The sequence below is a fragment of the Palaemon carinicauda genome, chromosome 37 (genome assembly GCF_036898095.1).
Source record: "Palaemon carinicauda isolate YSFRI2023 chromosome 37, ASM3689809v2, whole genome shotgun sequence".
Lineage (NCBI taxonomy): Eukaryota > Metazoa > Arthropoda > Malacostraca > Decapoda > Palaemonidae > Palaemon > Palaemon carinicauda.
In genome coordinates, this window is record NC_090761.1 from 30,628,819 (window position 1) to 30,642,367 (window position 13,549).

Below are 13,549 nucleotides of genomic sequence, written 5' to 3' on the forward strand. Positions count from 1 at the left end.
CAGAGGTCTCTTGTCTGTAGAGTGACTTGACAGCAACCACCAACTCTCCTCACCACCTTATTCCAGTGGAACGAGAGATGCTGGAAATTTTAACTTTGTTGCTAAAGGACGAGAACCTCGCCAAGGGAACACCCTTGTAGTGCCCTTCCCCAGAAATGCTGTTCTTTACAAATGCAGAAAAGGAGAGATGGGGATCTGATAGCATCAGGTTGCAGGTTCAGGGAAGAGAATAGCCAGCACTTCAGCCTGTTGGAGTTGAAGGCAGCACTCCTGGGACTCTAATCATTCAACAAAGTCTGAGAGGTCACTCTGTACCATTCCTGAGCAACAATACTATGTTAACCAGGGCACCAGCCACCCATTGAGATAACTCTAGCAAATTATAGTGTCCTTTGACTGGCCAGATAGTACAGTACAGTACTACATTGGATCCCTCTCTGGTTACAGCTTTTTTTTTTTTTTTTTTTTTTTTTTTTTTTTTTTTTTTTTTTTTTTTTTTTTTTTTTTTTTTTTGCCTACAAATGCAACGAATAGGCCAGATATTTTCCTCTTTCCTTATACACCTGAAAGCACTAAGATAACCAAAAAATTCTTCACTTAAGCAGTTAACCACTGCACTGTAATTGTTCAGTGGCTACTTTACTCTTGGCGAAGGGAGAAGAGAGAGACTAGGTTTGGTAAGCAGCTTTAAGAAAAGTAATACTGTACTGCAAAATCAAAATATTGTTCTCTAGTCTTGGGTAGTGCCATAACCTTTATACCATGATCTTCCACTGTCTTAAGTTAGAGTTAGTTTGTTTGAGGGTACAGTCAGGCAAACTATTCTTTTTCCTTATTTCCTCTCCACTGGGCTATTTTTCATGTTGGAGCAGTTGGGCTTATAGCATCCTGCTTTTCCAACTATGGTTATAGCTCAGCCAATAATAATACAGTAATGGCATACATCAATAAATGAGGTACTGTTTCACAGCACTTCTGTGAGCTGGCAAAGCAGGCTCATTCTTGTGTACTAAATAATGCAACGGAGGATTTGGCAAGACTCTTGAGACAAAAGGTATGTCTTTGTTTTAAATGGTCAAAATTTTCTCTCTATCCCAATGGATACTTTTGCAATACACTAATTTTTTTCAGCTATCTGTTTTCTGTCAAATCATCTCCAATTCTTTTGATCTTATTTTACCCCTAGCTCGACCCTTTGCCCTCCCAGTTCTATGTAAGATCTTTGATGATAGACCAAATATCTAGCTCCAATCTTATTCATGATTTCTAGGCTGCGTATTGGCCATACACATGCAACGCACAATTATTTAATGAAGAGTGGGGAAGGGAGACAGGCCCCTCTTTGTAATACCTGTCAATTGACAATGGATGTTAAACATATTTTAGTCGATTATCCTGTTTTTAATCTTCAGAGGAGGACACATTTACTCCAGGACAAACCTTTAAGATATATACTGGGGGAAAACTGTAATACCCTGAACTTGAGAAATTGTATACAAATTTTATACAAAGTATTGGGTTATATTACGAGCTATAATTGATTTTATTAATTTATTTATTTATTTTACCATTTTAATCCCTATTTATTTCACATCTAGATTTTATTGTATGAAAGTGTTGCGATTTATATTAAAGGTTAAAATGATACTAAATGGTGTGATTTTCGTTATGTAGCGCTGAATGGCCTTTGATGCCCCAGTGCTTAGCTTAATGCCTAAATCCTATATTCAATTCAATTCAATTATTCATGATTTCCCCTTGAAATATATTGAGACCGAGTATACACGCCTTTGGCCAAGAATGGTTTGTATTCTATGGAACATATCATAAGATATTTTATGGTGCAGTATCATCTGTTAATCAACCCAATAAATCATTTCTCTATGGAATAAGCTAACATCACCGTGAGCAATATTTAATATTCTTGTGAGCTTTATAGAAAGAAGTGCTGATTCCCCCTCTTTTACAGGCGTTTGGTCTCAGTTCCAATATCATCTAAAGAGACGCGCACGAGAACATCGGTCGAGAAAGTCCAACCTGCACTGTGGAGTGTGGTTCCCAGCTACAGTAGCAGCCTTCCCCACAAAACAGTTTACCTCGCAGTACTAGGCCGGGATTAATCTGCTGCTATACAAAATGTAGGCAAATGTGTTGCCACTACTAGCCAAGACCAAAGGGTTAACTTCAAGATGTTGAAACTGCAAAGTGAGTATCCTATATATTTAGATATTTTGCCTCCTTGAAAAAGTGTGGAGGGGGGTATTAGAAGGGTTTAGAGCTCTCTCTCTCTCTCTCTCTCTCTCTCTCTCTCTCTCTCTCTCTCTCTCTCTCTCTCTCTCTCTCTCTCTCTCTCTCTCTCTCTCTCTCTCTTTATAGTAGTGTATACAAAATAATTATATTCAGTAGCTTTAGTAATGTAGTGAAATGGTAAAAACTACATTGTTCACCAAGTAATATGAGAGCTATGGTAAATTGTAAGAGAAATGTTAGATGCCATATCAAAAATAGTTCTGAAAGCCATCTGGTCCTAGTATGAATGAATTTAAAGACTTTGGTGTCCACCAGGTCGAAAATAGTCTGATCTTTGAAGATATCTATGATATGGAGGTTGTAGTACATATAAAATTATGACAATGGGAACAGTTAGTGAGGAAACTAGGAGGGTATGTGCATATGATTTTCCCACTGGGGTGGCTGTGGTAAAATGAATAATGATAAAAGGATAGACAAGAAATTCAGACAAAGAATAGTAAAGAACCTTCATACTTGTGTGTTGGTAAATAATCTAATGAAATAATAATGATTAAGATGTACAGGAGATGAATGATCAAAGCCCAAAATGATGGTGTAGCAAGTGGTGAAATTGATGTGCATTTTATTTATGCACATTAGAATTATGAACCTGGAAAATGTAAACATACATATAAACGACGACTTTCACAATCACTAAGGAACATTTTGTCAGATTTGCAGAAGTACATTAGTAATATTATAGATGATAATGATAACTTTGACTGGCAATTGAGGTTAAGAAGAAAAATTAAAAACTTTGCTATTTTTGCCATAGTTTTTTGTCTTATTGCAAATTGCTTATAGTAGACTAGATGCCAATTAGAATGAATTAAAATAACATAACTTTTTGCCTTATTATTATTGCAGTAAAATAACTTGATAAGTGACAAATGTATGATGGAAACTGAAAATAACTTAAATTTTTATGTTGTACTTTAAAGGTTGAGAGTCTCCAAGCATAGTCCCCGTGCAAACACTAACAGTTGATGATGGAAGTGTGCTTTCTACTGTTTTTTAATTTTTCATTTCTCTAGATCATCGTTGATATTTTACTATTATTCACGTCTTCTTGAATATACTTATTTGTTCCGTATGATTTTGTTGTTCCAATAACTGTGGCTTTAGCAGACCAGAGATTAATATTTAGGAAGCGAGTTTGTCCATTGAATAAATTGCGTGAATTTTTTTGTAAGATTTGTCCCATGCACATAGGCCTATCGGTCATGGCTGCTTCTTGCCCCCTACTTGGGAAAACTCCTTGGCTTGTAGTTGAACCCCAGATTCTCAATTTACCATTCACCCCTGCATTGCATTGACCCCTATAGTGTATGAATTTTACAATTCCAACTCAGCCTTCCAATACTGTATGATGTATTATTCAAACTTTTGCTCTATTTTTTTTCTATGTAGTAGAATCACTTCAAAATACTCTGCTCCATTCATTCACCAATACTAACATCTTTATTTATTTCTACTACTACTACGCTACTCATTACCTTTTTGTTGTATTTACACTAACTGGTATAAGCCCTGCTATACTATCATTATTCTATTTCTCCAATTGTCTTGTGTAGGCATTACTTAAGGGTATTGGCAATGTTCCTTTGACCAATAGCTGCTGCTTTTTTAACATCCTAATATTACCGCATTTCTCGCTAACTTTCACTATAGTGTAAGGTCTTCTTACCTTTTCATCTTGCATTCAAGTTTCCGTTTTCATACGGTTCTTTAGTAAACTAAAATTTATAGAATATTAGTGTACTTCAGTACACTTAGTTTGATAATTTCCACGAGTATATTTTACCTAGTGTGGTATACTGATCTGTATAGTTACATGACCTTTTTTCCATTTGTTCAAATTAAATTTGTATAGTTTTACTTGTAGATTCGTATGTAGTGTCAATTAAATCCTACCTGTTTCAAGAATGTTACAGTTTTCAAAGGTCTCCCAGGTGCTATTATAAAATCAGTCAGGATTTCTTTTGATGGAGGCTTTTTTAAAGTTGAAAGGTCGCTCATGAAGGGCAGAGGCAAGGGACAGGACAATACCCTAGAAACTTAGCATATACGTATACATAATTATGATCAATACTCAAAGCCCCTCCACCAAGTAAGGACCAGGGAGAGCCAGGCAATAGCTGCTGATGACTCTGCAGGTAGACCAATACTCTCTCCCAATTTATATATATATATATATATACATATATATATATATATATATATATATATATATATATATATATATATATATATATATATATATATATATATATATATATATATATATATATATATACATATATATATATATATACATACACTTTTTCAATATTTAACTTAGCCGGTGATTATAATAGCTGCAACTCTGTTGCTCGACAGAAAACTCTACGGAAAAAATCCGCCAGCGATCGCTACACAGGTAGGGGGTGTACTTCAACAGCGCCATCTGTCGTCCAGATACCCAGTACTCATTGTAAACAAAGAACTCAATTTTCTCTCTGTCGTGCTACCGGCAAGACCTACTAATTCGCTGTTGCTAACTGGATTTGTTTTCACAACTATTTGGTGAAGTACACTATTCTAGTTTTGAGCTTTCGCTGTGCAGGCTTTCTCTTCAATAAATCCTTGCATTCTTTTTTTGATTACGGATTATTTGTTGATGACTTTGGATAGTTTTTGAATTCCCCTTTGACCAATTCAAAATGGCTGACCCTTCTCAAGTCCCAAAATTTAGGAAGTGTAATGCTAGGGACTGTTCAAGGCGTCTTCTGAAGGCCTCTATCGACCCTCACACTGTTTGTTCCAATTGTCGGGATAAAACCTGTCAATTGGAAGATCGATGTAAGGAATGCGTTGGGCTTTCGGAATTCGATTTTATCGAATTCCAAAAGTATACACGTAGGCTTGAGAGAGATAGAGTTAGGAGAAGTTCCTCTCGTTCTGTTGAAATTTCCTCACCTCATGCCCCACAACCTATTCCTTCCCCTGTAGTGGTTGCTCCTAATCCCCCTTCTGGCACTCAGGAACCTTCGATGGCTGATATGATGCGTGCCATCCAAGCTCTGGGTGAGAGAGTTGAGTCCCTGGCTAGTGACCGTAACCAGCTCATGGCGGACGTCAAGGAGCTGAAGTGTAAAAGTGCAGTGGGAAGTGTTAAAGTGAGTGATAGTGTTGTGGATAGTGTTGCGCTTGAGGGTTCGTCTGTTCGTGCCTGTCGTCCTCCTAGTCCGGGACCTCTTGCAAGCTCCCAAGTCCAGGGGAGAAGCAATGTCGTACGACCAATGGGTTCGAGAGGCTTTAATCAGCGAACAGACGTTCCCTCCGTGGTACCGGGCGCATCTTCCTAAGATCGCCCCTACCGCACAAAGACGAGAGAGCCCATTTATTTCTCGTCTTCGGAAGGTGTTTCTCGCAAGAAACAATGGACCAAGGTCTCACGACCATTAAAACGCAAGTCGGTCCCTTCCGCGCAAGTCCAACGGCCCAGCTGTAGCCACTGGGTCAGTTCGGACTCGCTGCAGTCTTCCGATGACTGCTCACCTCCTAAGAGAGGCAAAGCGGTACCGCCTCAGACAGTTACACCGTCTGTCGCCGCACCTGCTCCTGCAGACCCTAAGTGGTCTTTGCTGCAGAGCATGCAGTCCCAGTTAACGTCTCTGATGCAGGACTTGCGTGCGGAGAAGGTTGCTGCTGCACCAGCTAGTACAGCCTCTTGCCTACAACTGACCACACACTCGGTTGTGCGTCCTGTGGACGCTGAGGCGACCTTCTTGCGCACTCCAGTTGAGAGAGTTCCGCCACTCATGCGTTCCAGTGTGCCCTGCCAGCCGCATGTTGACGTTCAGCGACGCACGGAGCCTTCCGTTGACGTTCGCGAGGTACAACAACCGTCAGAGTTGTTTTGTTTTGACGCGGCGCGTCAACCTCCGCAACCCAGTGTGGTTGCCACTGCTCACCCACATCAGGCTAGACAGTCTGGAGTAGACGCTGTGCGTCTCCGCGCTGCTATGGTTGTTGCCAGCTCACAGACTGGGCAACAGTTCCATGACGTTGCGTTCGGCTTAGTCACGCATGCACCCGTGCGACCGGACTCAGCTAACCAGCCGTTACCTACTCCATTGCCGCTTCCTCCTCAATACTCGGATGATGGACTTTCGGATGATGATGGTGCTGCACACGTTGATGAACCACATTCGGATCTTGACGAGCCTAAGTCCACGCAACCCTCTTTGGACTTTAAGAAGGTTTTAGCTCTGTTCAAAGAGATGTTTCCGGACCAGTTTGTGTCTGTGGCTCCGCGCTCTCCTCCGTCAGAGTTTGTTTTAGGTATGCCGTCATCCTCGCCTGCCTTTACTAGACTCGTCCTCGCACGCTCGTCCAAGAGAGCTTTACGAGTGATAGGAGAATGGATGCAATCCAAAAAGAGTCTAGGGAAGACAGCCTTTACGTTTCCCCCTGCTAGACTCTCTTCTAGATCGAGCGTCTGGTATGCCACGGGAGAAGTTCTCGGCTTGGGAGTTCCTGCCTCTGCCCAGGGCGACTTCTCAAGTCTTGTAGACTCTCCCCGCCGGCTAGCCATGAGACGCTCAAAAATATGTTGGTCATCTTCGGACCTAGACCACCTTTTGAAAGGGATATTTAGAGCCTTCGAGGTCTTCAACTTTTTAGACTGGTGTCTGGGAGCTCTAAGCAGGAAGATCTCTCCGACAGAGAAGGAGACTTCCTTGCTCATCATGTCCTGCATGGACAAGGCCGTACGTGACGAGTCTAATGAGCTTGCTGCATCATTCGTGTCCGGAGTCCTCAAGAAGCGTGAGAACCTTTGCTCTTTCCTGTCAGCTGGAGTTACACCTTGCCAAAGATCCGAACTTCTGTTTGCTCCTCTTTCTAAGTGCCTCTTTCCAGAGGACCTGATTAAGGAGATTGCTGCTTCTTTAATACAGAAGGATACTCATGATCTGGTTGCGTCCTCTGCTCGCAAAGCCACCCCTTTGCCTACCTTGTCAGCTAGACCAAGGATGGACACTCCAGCGTCCCGATTTATTCCGCCCTTTCGTGGCAGAGCCTCCAGCAGAGGAGGTGCTCGTGCCGAAGGGAGACGTGGAAAGAAGAAAGGAACCAAGTCCTTTAAAGGCAGAGTCTGACTGCCAGCTTCTTCAGACAGCAGTGGGAGCCAGACTCAAGAACTTCTGGCAGACCTAGGAGAAGAGAGGCGCAGATGCACAATCTGTGAAGTTGCTCAGAGAGGGGTACAAGATCCCGTTTGTACGAAAACCCCCTCTAGCAACGTCTCCCATCGATCTCTCTCCCAGGTACAGAGAGGAAGACAAGAGACAAGCATTGAAACAGGAAGTGTCTCTCTTACTAGAAAAGGGAGCGGTAGTCAAAGTCCTGGACCATCAAACCCCGGGCTTCTACAACCGTCTCTTCTTAGTGGCAAAGAAGACAGGAGGGTGGAGGCCGGTGCTAGACGTCAGTGCGCTGAATGTCTTTGTCACAAAGCAGACGTTCTCCATGGAGACCACAAAGTCCGTTCTAGCAGCGGTCAGAAGGGAAGACTGGATGGTCTCTTTAGACCTAAGGGACGCATACTTCCACGTCCCCATCCACCCAGACTCCCAACCTTTTCTGAGATTTGTTTACGAAAAGGTTGTCTACCAGTTTCAAGCCCTGTGCTTTGGCCTAAGCACAGCTCCTCTTGTGTTTACGAGGCTGATGAGGAATGTAGCCAAATTCCTTCATTTAGCGGACATCCGAGCCTCCCTCTATTTGGACGACTGGCTTCTAAGAGCTTCTTCCAGTCGTCGCTGTCTGAAGGATCTAAAGTGGACTCTAGATCTGACCAAGGAATTGGGTCTCCTTGTCAATTTGGAAAGTCTCAAGTGGTCCCATCCCAAACTATTGTGTATTTAGGGATGGAGATTCACAGTCTAGCTTTTCGGGCTTTTCCGTCGGCCCCCAGAACAAGCCAAGCCCAGTTATGCATCCAGAACATGCTGAAGAAGGAACGATGTTCAGTCAGGCAGTGGATGAGTCTGATAGGGACGCTATCATCCCTGGAACAGTTCGTATCGTTAGGAAGACTACATCTCCGTCCTCTTCAATATCACCTTGCTGTTTACTGGAAAAAGGACAAGACGCTAGAAGCGGTCTCGATCCCCATTTCCGAGAAGATGAAGTCTTGCCTGACTTGGTGGAAGGACAGTATCAGCCTCAGAGAGGGTCTGCCCCTGGCTGTTCAGACTCCCAACCACGTTCTCTTCTCGGACGCATCGGACACAGGCTGGGGCGCGACATTAGACGGTCGGGAATGCACGGGAACTTGGAACTCGAGTCAAAGGACAATGCATATCAACTGCAAGGAGCTACTGGCAGTTCATCTGGCCTTGAAAAGCTTCAAGTCTCTCCTTCAAGGCAAAGTGGTGGAGGTGAACTCGGACAACACCACGGCTTTGGCGTACATCTCCAAGCAAGGAGGGACCCACTCTATGACGTTGTACGAGATCGCAAGGGACCTGGTCAAAAGGTCAAAACATTTCGCTAGTAACGAGGTTCATCCAAGGCAACTTGAATGTCATGGCAGATTGCCTCAGTCGGAAGGGACAAATCATTCCAACAGAATGGACCCTACACAAGGATGTGTGCAAGAGACTTTGGGCCACATGGGGCCAGCCAACCATAGATCTCTTCGCAACCTCGATGACCAAGAGGCTCCCAATATATTGCTCACCAATCCCGGACCCAGCAGCAGTTCATATAGATGCCTTTCTCCTAGATTGGTCACATCTAGACCTATATGCATTCCCCCCGTTCAAGATTGTCAACAAGGTACTGCAGAAGTTCGCCTCTCACGAAGGGACAAGGTTGACGTTAGTTGCTCCCCTCTGGCCCGCGAGAGAATGGTTCACCGAGGTACTTCGATGGCTAGTGGACGTTCCAAGAACTCTTCCTCTAAGGGTGGACCTTCTACGTCAGCCACACGTAAAGAAGGTACACCAAGGCCTCCACGCTCTTCGTCTGACTGCCTTCAGACTATCGAAAGACTCTCAAGAGCTAGAGGCTTTTCGAAGGAGGCAGCCAGGGCGATTGCTAGAGCAAGGAGGACATCCACCCTTAGAGTCTACCAATCGAAGTGGGAAGTCTTCTGAAACTGGTGCAAGTTAGTATCTGTATCCTCGTCCAGTACCTCTGTAACTCAAATAGCTGACTTCCTTTTATACCTGAGGAAAGAACGATTTCTTTCAGCTCCCACTATCAAGGGTTACAGAAGCATGTTGGCATCAGTCTTCCGTCACAGAGGCTTAGATCTTTCCAACAATAAAGATCTACAGGACCTCCTTAAGTCTTTTGAGACCACGAAGGAGCGTCGTTTGGCTACACCTGGTTGGAATTTAGACGTGGTACTAAGATTCCTCACGTCAGAAAGGTTCGAGCCGCTACAATCAGCCTCCTTTAAAGATCTCACCTTAAAGACACTTTTCCTGGTTTGCTTAGCCACAGCTAAAAGAGTCAGTGAGATTCACGCCTTCAGCAGGAACATCGGATTTACATCTGAAACGGCTACATGTTCTCTACAACTTGGTTTTCTAGCCAAAAACGAGCTACCTTCTCGTCCTTGGCCGAAATCGTTCGATATTCCAAGCCTATCGAATATGGTTGGAAATGAACTAGAAAGAGTCTTATGCCCTGTGAGAGCTCTTAAGTTCTATTTAAGACGAACTAAACCTTTACGAGGACAGTCAGAAGCTTTATGGTGTCCAGTTAAGAAACCATCTTTGCCTATGTCAAAGAATGCTTTATCCTATTTTATCAGACTGTTAATACGAGAAGCTCATTCACATCTGAGTGAGGAAGACCAAGCTTTGCTGAAGGTAAGGACACATGAAGTTAGAGCTGTCGCAACTTCAGTGGCCTTTAAACAAAATAGATCTCTGCGAAGTATAATGGACGCAACCTATTGGAGAAGCAAGTCAGTGTTCGCGTCTTTTTATCTTAAGGATGTCCAGTCTCTTTACGAGGACTGCTACACTCTGGGACCATTCGTAGCAGCGAGTGCAGTAGTGGGTGAGGGCTCAACCACTACAATTCCCTAATTCCATAACCTTTTTAATCTTTCTCTTGAAATTTTTTTATTGTTGTTTTTGGGTTGTCCGGAAGGCTAAGAAGCCTTTCGCATCCTGGTTGATTTGGCGGGTGGTCAAATTCTTTTCTTGAGAAGCGCCTAGATTAGAGGTTTTGATGAGGTCCTGTGGTATGGGTTGCAACCCTTCATACTTCAGATCCTAGGGGTCGCTCAGCATCCTAAGAGGATCGCGAGGCTCCGTAAGGAAGACGTACTTACAAGGCAGAGTAATCGTCTAAGTTGACTTCCTTACCAGGTACCTATTTATTTTGTTTTTGTTATTTTGATAACTTCTAAAATTAAATAAAAAATCCTTAGCTCATAATGATGTAAACATATATTGCTGGTCTCTACCCACCCCCCTGGGTGTGAATCAGCTATTATAATCACCGGCTAAGTTAAATATTGAAAAATGTTATTTTGATAATAAAATAAATTTTTGAATATACTTAACCGGTGATTATAAATTAAAGGACCCTCCCCCTCCCCAATAGAGACGCAGTGGACCGAGGAGAAAATTGAGTTTTTTGTTTACAATGAGTACTGGGTATCTGGACGACAGATGGCGCTGTTGAAGTACACCCCCTACCTGTGTAGCGATCGCTGGCGGATTTTTTCCGTAGAGTTTTCTGTCGAGCAACAGAGTTGCAGCTATTATAATCACCGGGTAAGTATATTCAAAAATTTATTTTATTATCAAAATAACATTTTACATATGTATTTATATTTATATATATATATATATACATATATATATATATATCTATACATATATATATATATTTTTATATATATATATATATATATATATATATATATATATATATATATATATATATATATATATATATATATATATATATATATATATATATATGCCCCCTGTGGCCGCGGAGGCATAAAAAAATTAGAATAGCGCCAACGTTATCCCGGCGTGTCGTAAGAGGCGACTTAAAGGGACGGGACGAGGGGGCTGGGAACCCCCTCTCCTGTATAAAAAATCCTGTGAGACAGCAACAAAGAGATGGAGCTGGGGGGAGAGTGACTGCTCCCCGCACTCTAGTTTTGGGGTGTCTGAATGTGCGTGGATGTAGTACGATAGAGAGTAAAAGATGTGAGATTGGAAGTATGTTTAGAAGTAGAAGGATGGATGTATTGGCCTTGTGTGAGACAAAGATGAAAGGAAAGAGTGAAGTGATGTTTGGTGAAATGTCTGGTAGAGTGTCTGGGATTGAAAGGGGAAGAGCGAGAGAGGGTGTGGCTTTATTGCTGAGTGAATGGATGACAGGTAAAGTAGTGGAATGGAAGGAGATATCATCTAGGTTAATGTGGGTAAGGGTTAGGTTGGGTAGGGAATGTTGGGCGTTTGTCAGTGCGTATGGGCCAGGTAGTGAGAAAAGTGAAGAAGAGCGAAATGAGTTCTGGAATGAATTAACTAGGTGTGTAGAAGGACTGGGTAGAAGGAATTATGTAGTTGTTATGGGTGACTTAAATGCTAGAGTGGGCGCTGGAGAGGTAGAAGGTGTCATTGGGAAGTATGGCGTACCAGGTGAAAATGAGAGTGGTGAGAGACTGATAGATATGTGTGTTGAACAAGAGATGGTAATAAGTGCTAGCTTTTTTAAAAAGAAAGATAAAAATAAGTATACATGGGTAAGAGTGGCAAATGGAAGAGTAGTAGAAAGGGCATTAATGGATTATGTGTTGATAACTAAAAGAATGTTTGGAAGATTGAAAGACGTGCACGTGTTTAGGGGTATGGCTAACGGTATGTCTGATCATTTTTTGGTGGAAGGAAAATTAGTTGTAGAAAAAGAGTGGGGGAATAGAGTAGGTGGATGTAAAAGGGAGCTGGTGAGGGTTGAAGAGCTAATAAAACCGGGGGTAAAAAGTAAATATCAGGAAAGGTTAAAAATGGCATATGACGAGGTGAGAGTAAGAGAAACTGGTAATTTAGAGGAGTGGAAGTTAGTAAAAGAAAATTTTGTTGGGATTGCAAGTGATGTAGGCTATGTGGCAAGAAGGTTGTTGGAGGCAGCATGAGGAAGGGCAGTGAATGGTGGAATGAAAGAGTGAAGGTAAAAGTGGAAGAGAAAAAGAGGGCTTTTGAAGAATGGCTGCAGAGTAATAGTATAGAGAAGTATGAAAAATATAGAGAGAAAAAGGTGGAAGTAAAGCGCAAGGTACGTGAGGCAAAGAGGGCAGCTGACCTGAGGTGGGGTCAGGGACTGGGTCAGTCATATGAAGAGAAGAAGTAGTAGTTTTGGAAAGAAGTGAAGAGAGTAAGGAAGGCCGTCGCAAGAATTGAAGAGACAGTGAAAGATGGAAATGGAAGGTTGTTAAAAGGAGAGGAGGCAAGGAAAAGATGGGCGGAATATTTTGAAAGTTTGCTGAATGTTGAGGATGATAGGGAGGCAGATATAATTGCTGTTCCAGGTGTTGAGGTGCCAGTGATGGGAGATGAGAATGAGAGAGAGATTACAATAGAGGAAGTGAGGAGAGCACTAGATGAAATGAGAGTAGGAAAAGCATCTGGTATGGATGGTGTGAAAGCTGAGATGTTGAAGGAAAGGGGTGTGACTGTACTTGAATGGTTGGTGAGATTGTTTAATGTGTGTTTTGTGTTGTCAATGGTACCAGTAGATTGGGTCTGTGCATGTATTGTACCACTATATAAGGGTAAGGGAGATGTGCATGAGTGTTGTAATTCAAGAGGTATTAGTTTGTTGAGTGTTGTTGGAAAAGTGTATGGTAGAGTACTGATTAATAGGATTAAGGATAAAACAGAGAATGCAATCTTGGAAGTACAGGGTGGTTTTAGAAGAGGTAGGGGTTGTATGAATCAGATTTTTACAGTTAGGCAGATATGCGAGAAATATTTAGCAAAAGGTAAGGAGGTGTATGTTGCGTTTATGGATCTGGAGAAAGCATATGATAGAGTTGATAGGGAAGCAATGTGGAATGTGATGAGGTTATATGGAGTTGGTGGAAGGTTGTTGCAAGCAGTGAAAAGTTTCTACAAAGGTAGTAAAGCATGTGTTAGAATAGGAAATGAAGTGAGCGATTGGTTTCCGGTGAGAGTGGGGCTGAGACAGGGATGTGTGATGTCGCCGTGGTTGTTTAACTTGTATGTTG

General features: G+C 42.3%; 1 long non-coding RNA gene across 1 annotated transcript in view; it reads left to right on the plus strand.

Moving 5' to 3' along the window:
* Positions 1–13,549, plus strand: part of LOC137629058 (uncharacterized) — a 66,786-nt gene that overhangs the window by 48,200 nt on the left and 5,037 nt on the right. The window contains exon 3 of the long non-coding RNA XR_011041433.1: positions 1,970–2,205. This is a non-coding gene — a long non-coding RNA (uncharacterized lncRNA). The remainder of the gene's footprint in view (positions 1–1,969; positions 2,206–13,549) is intronic.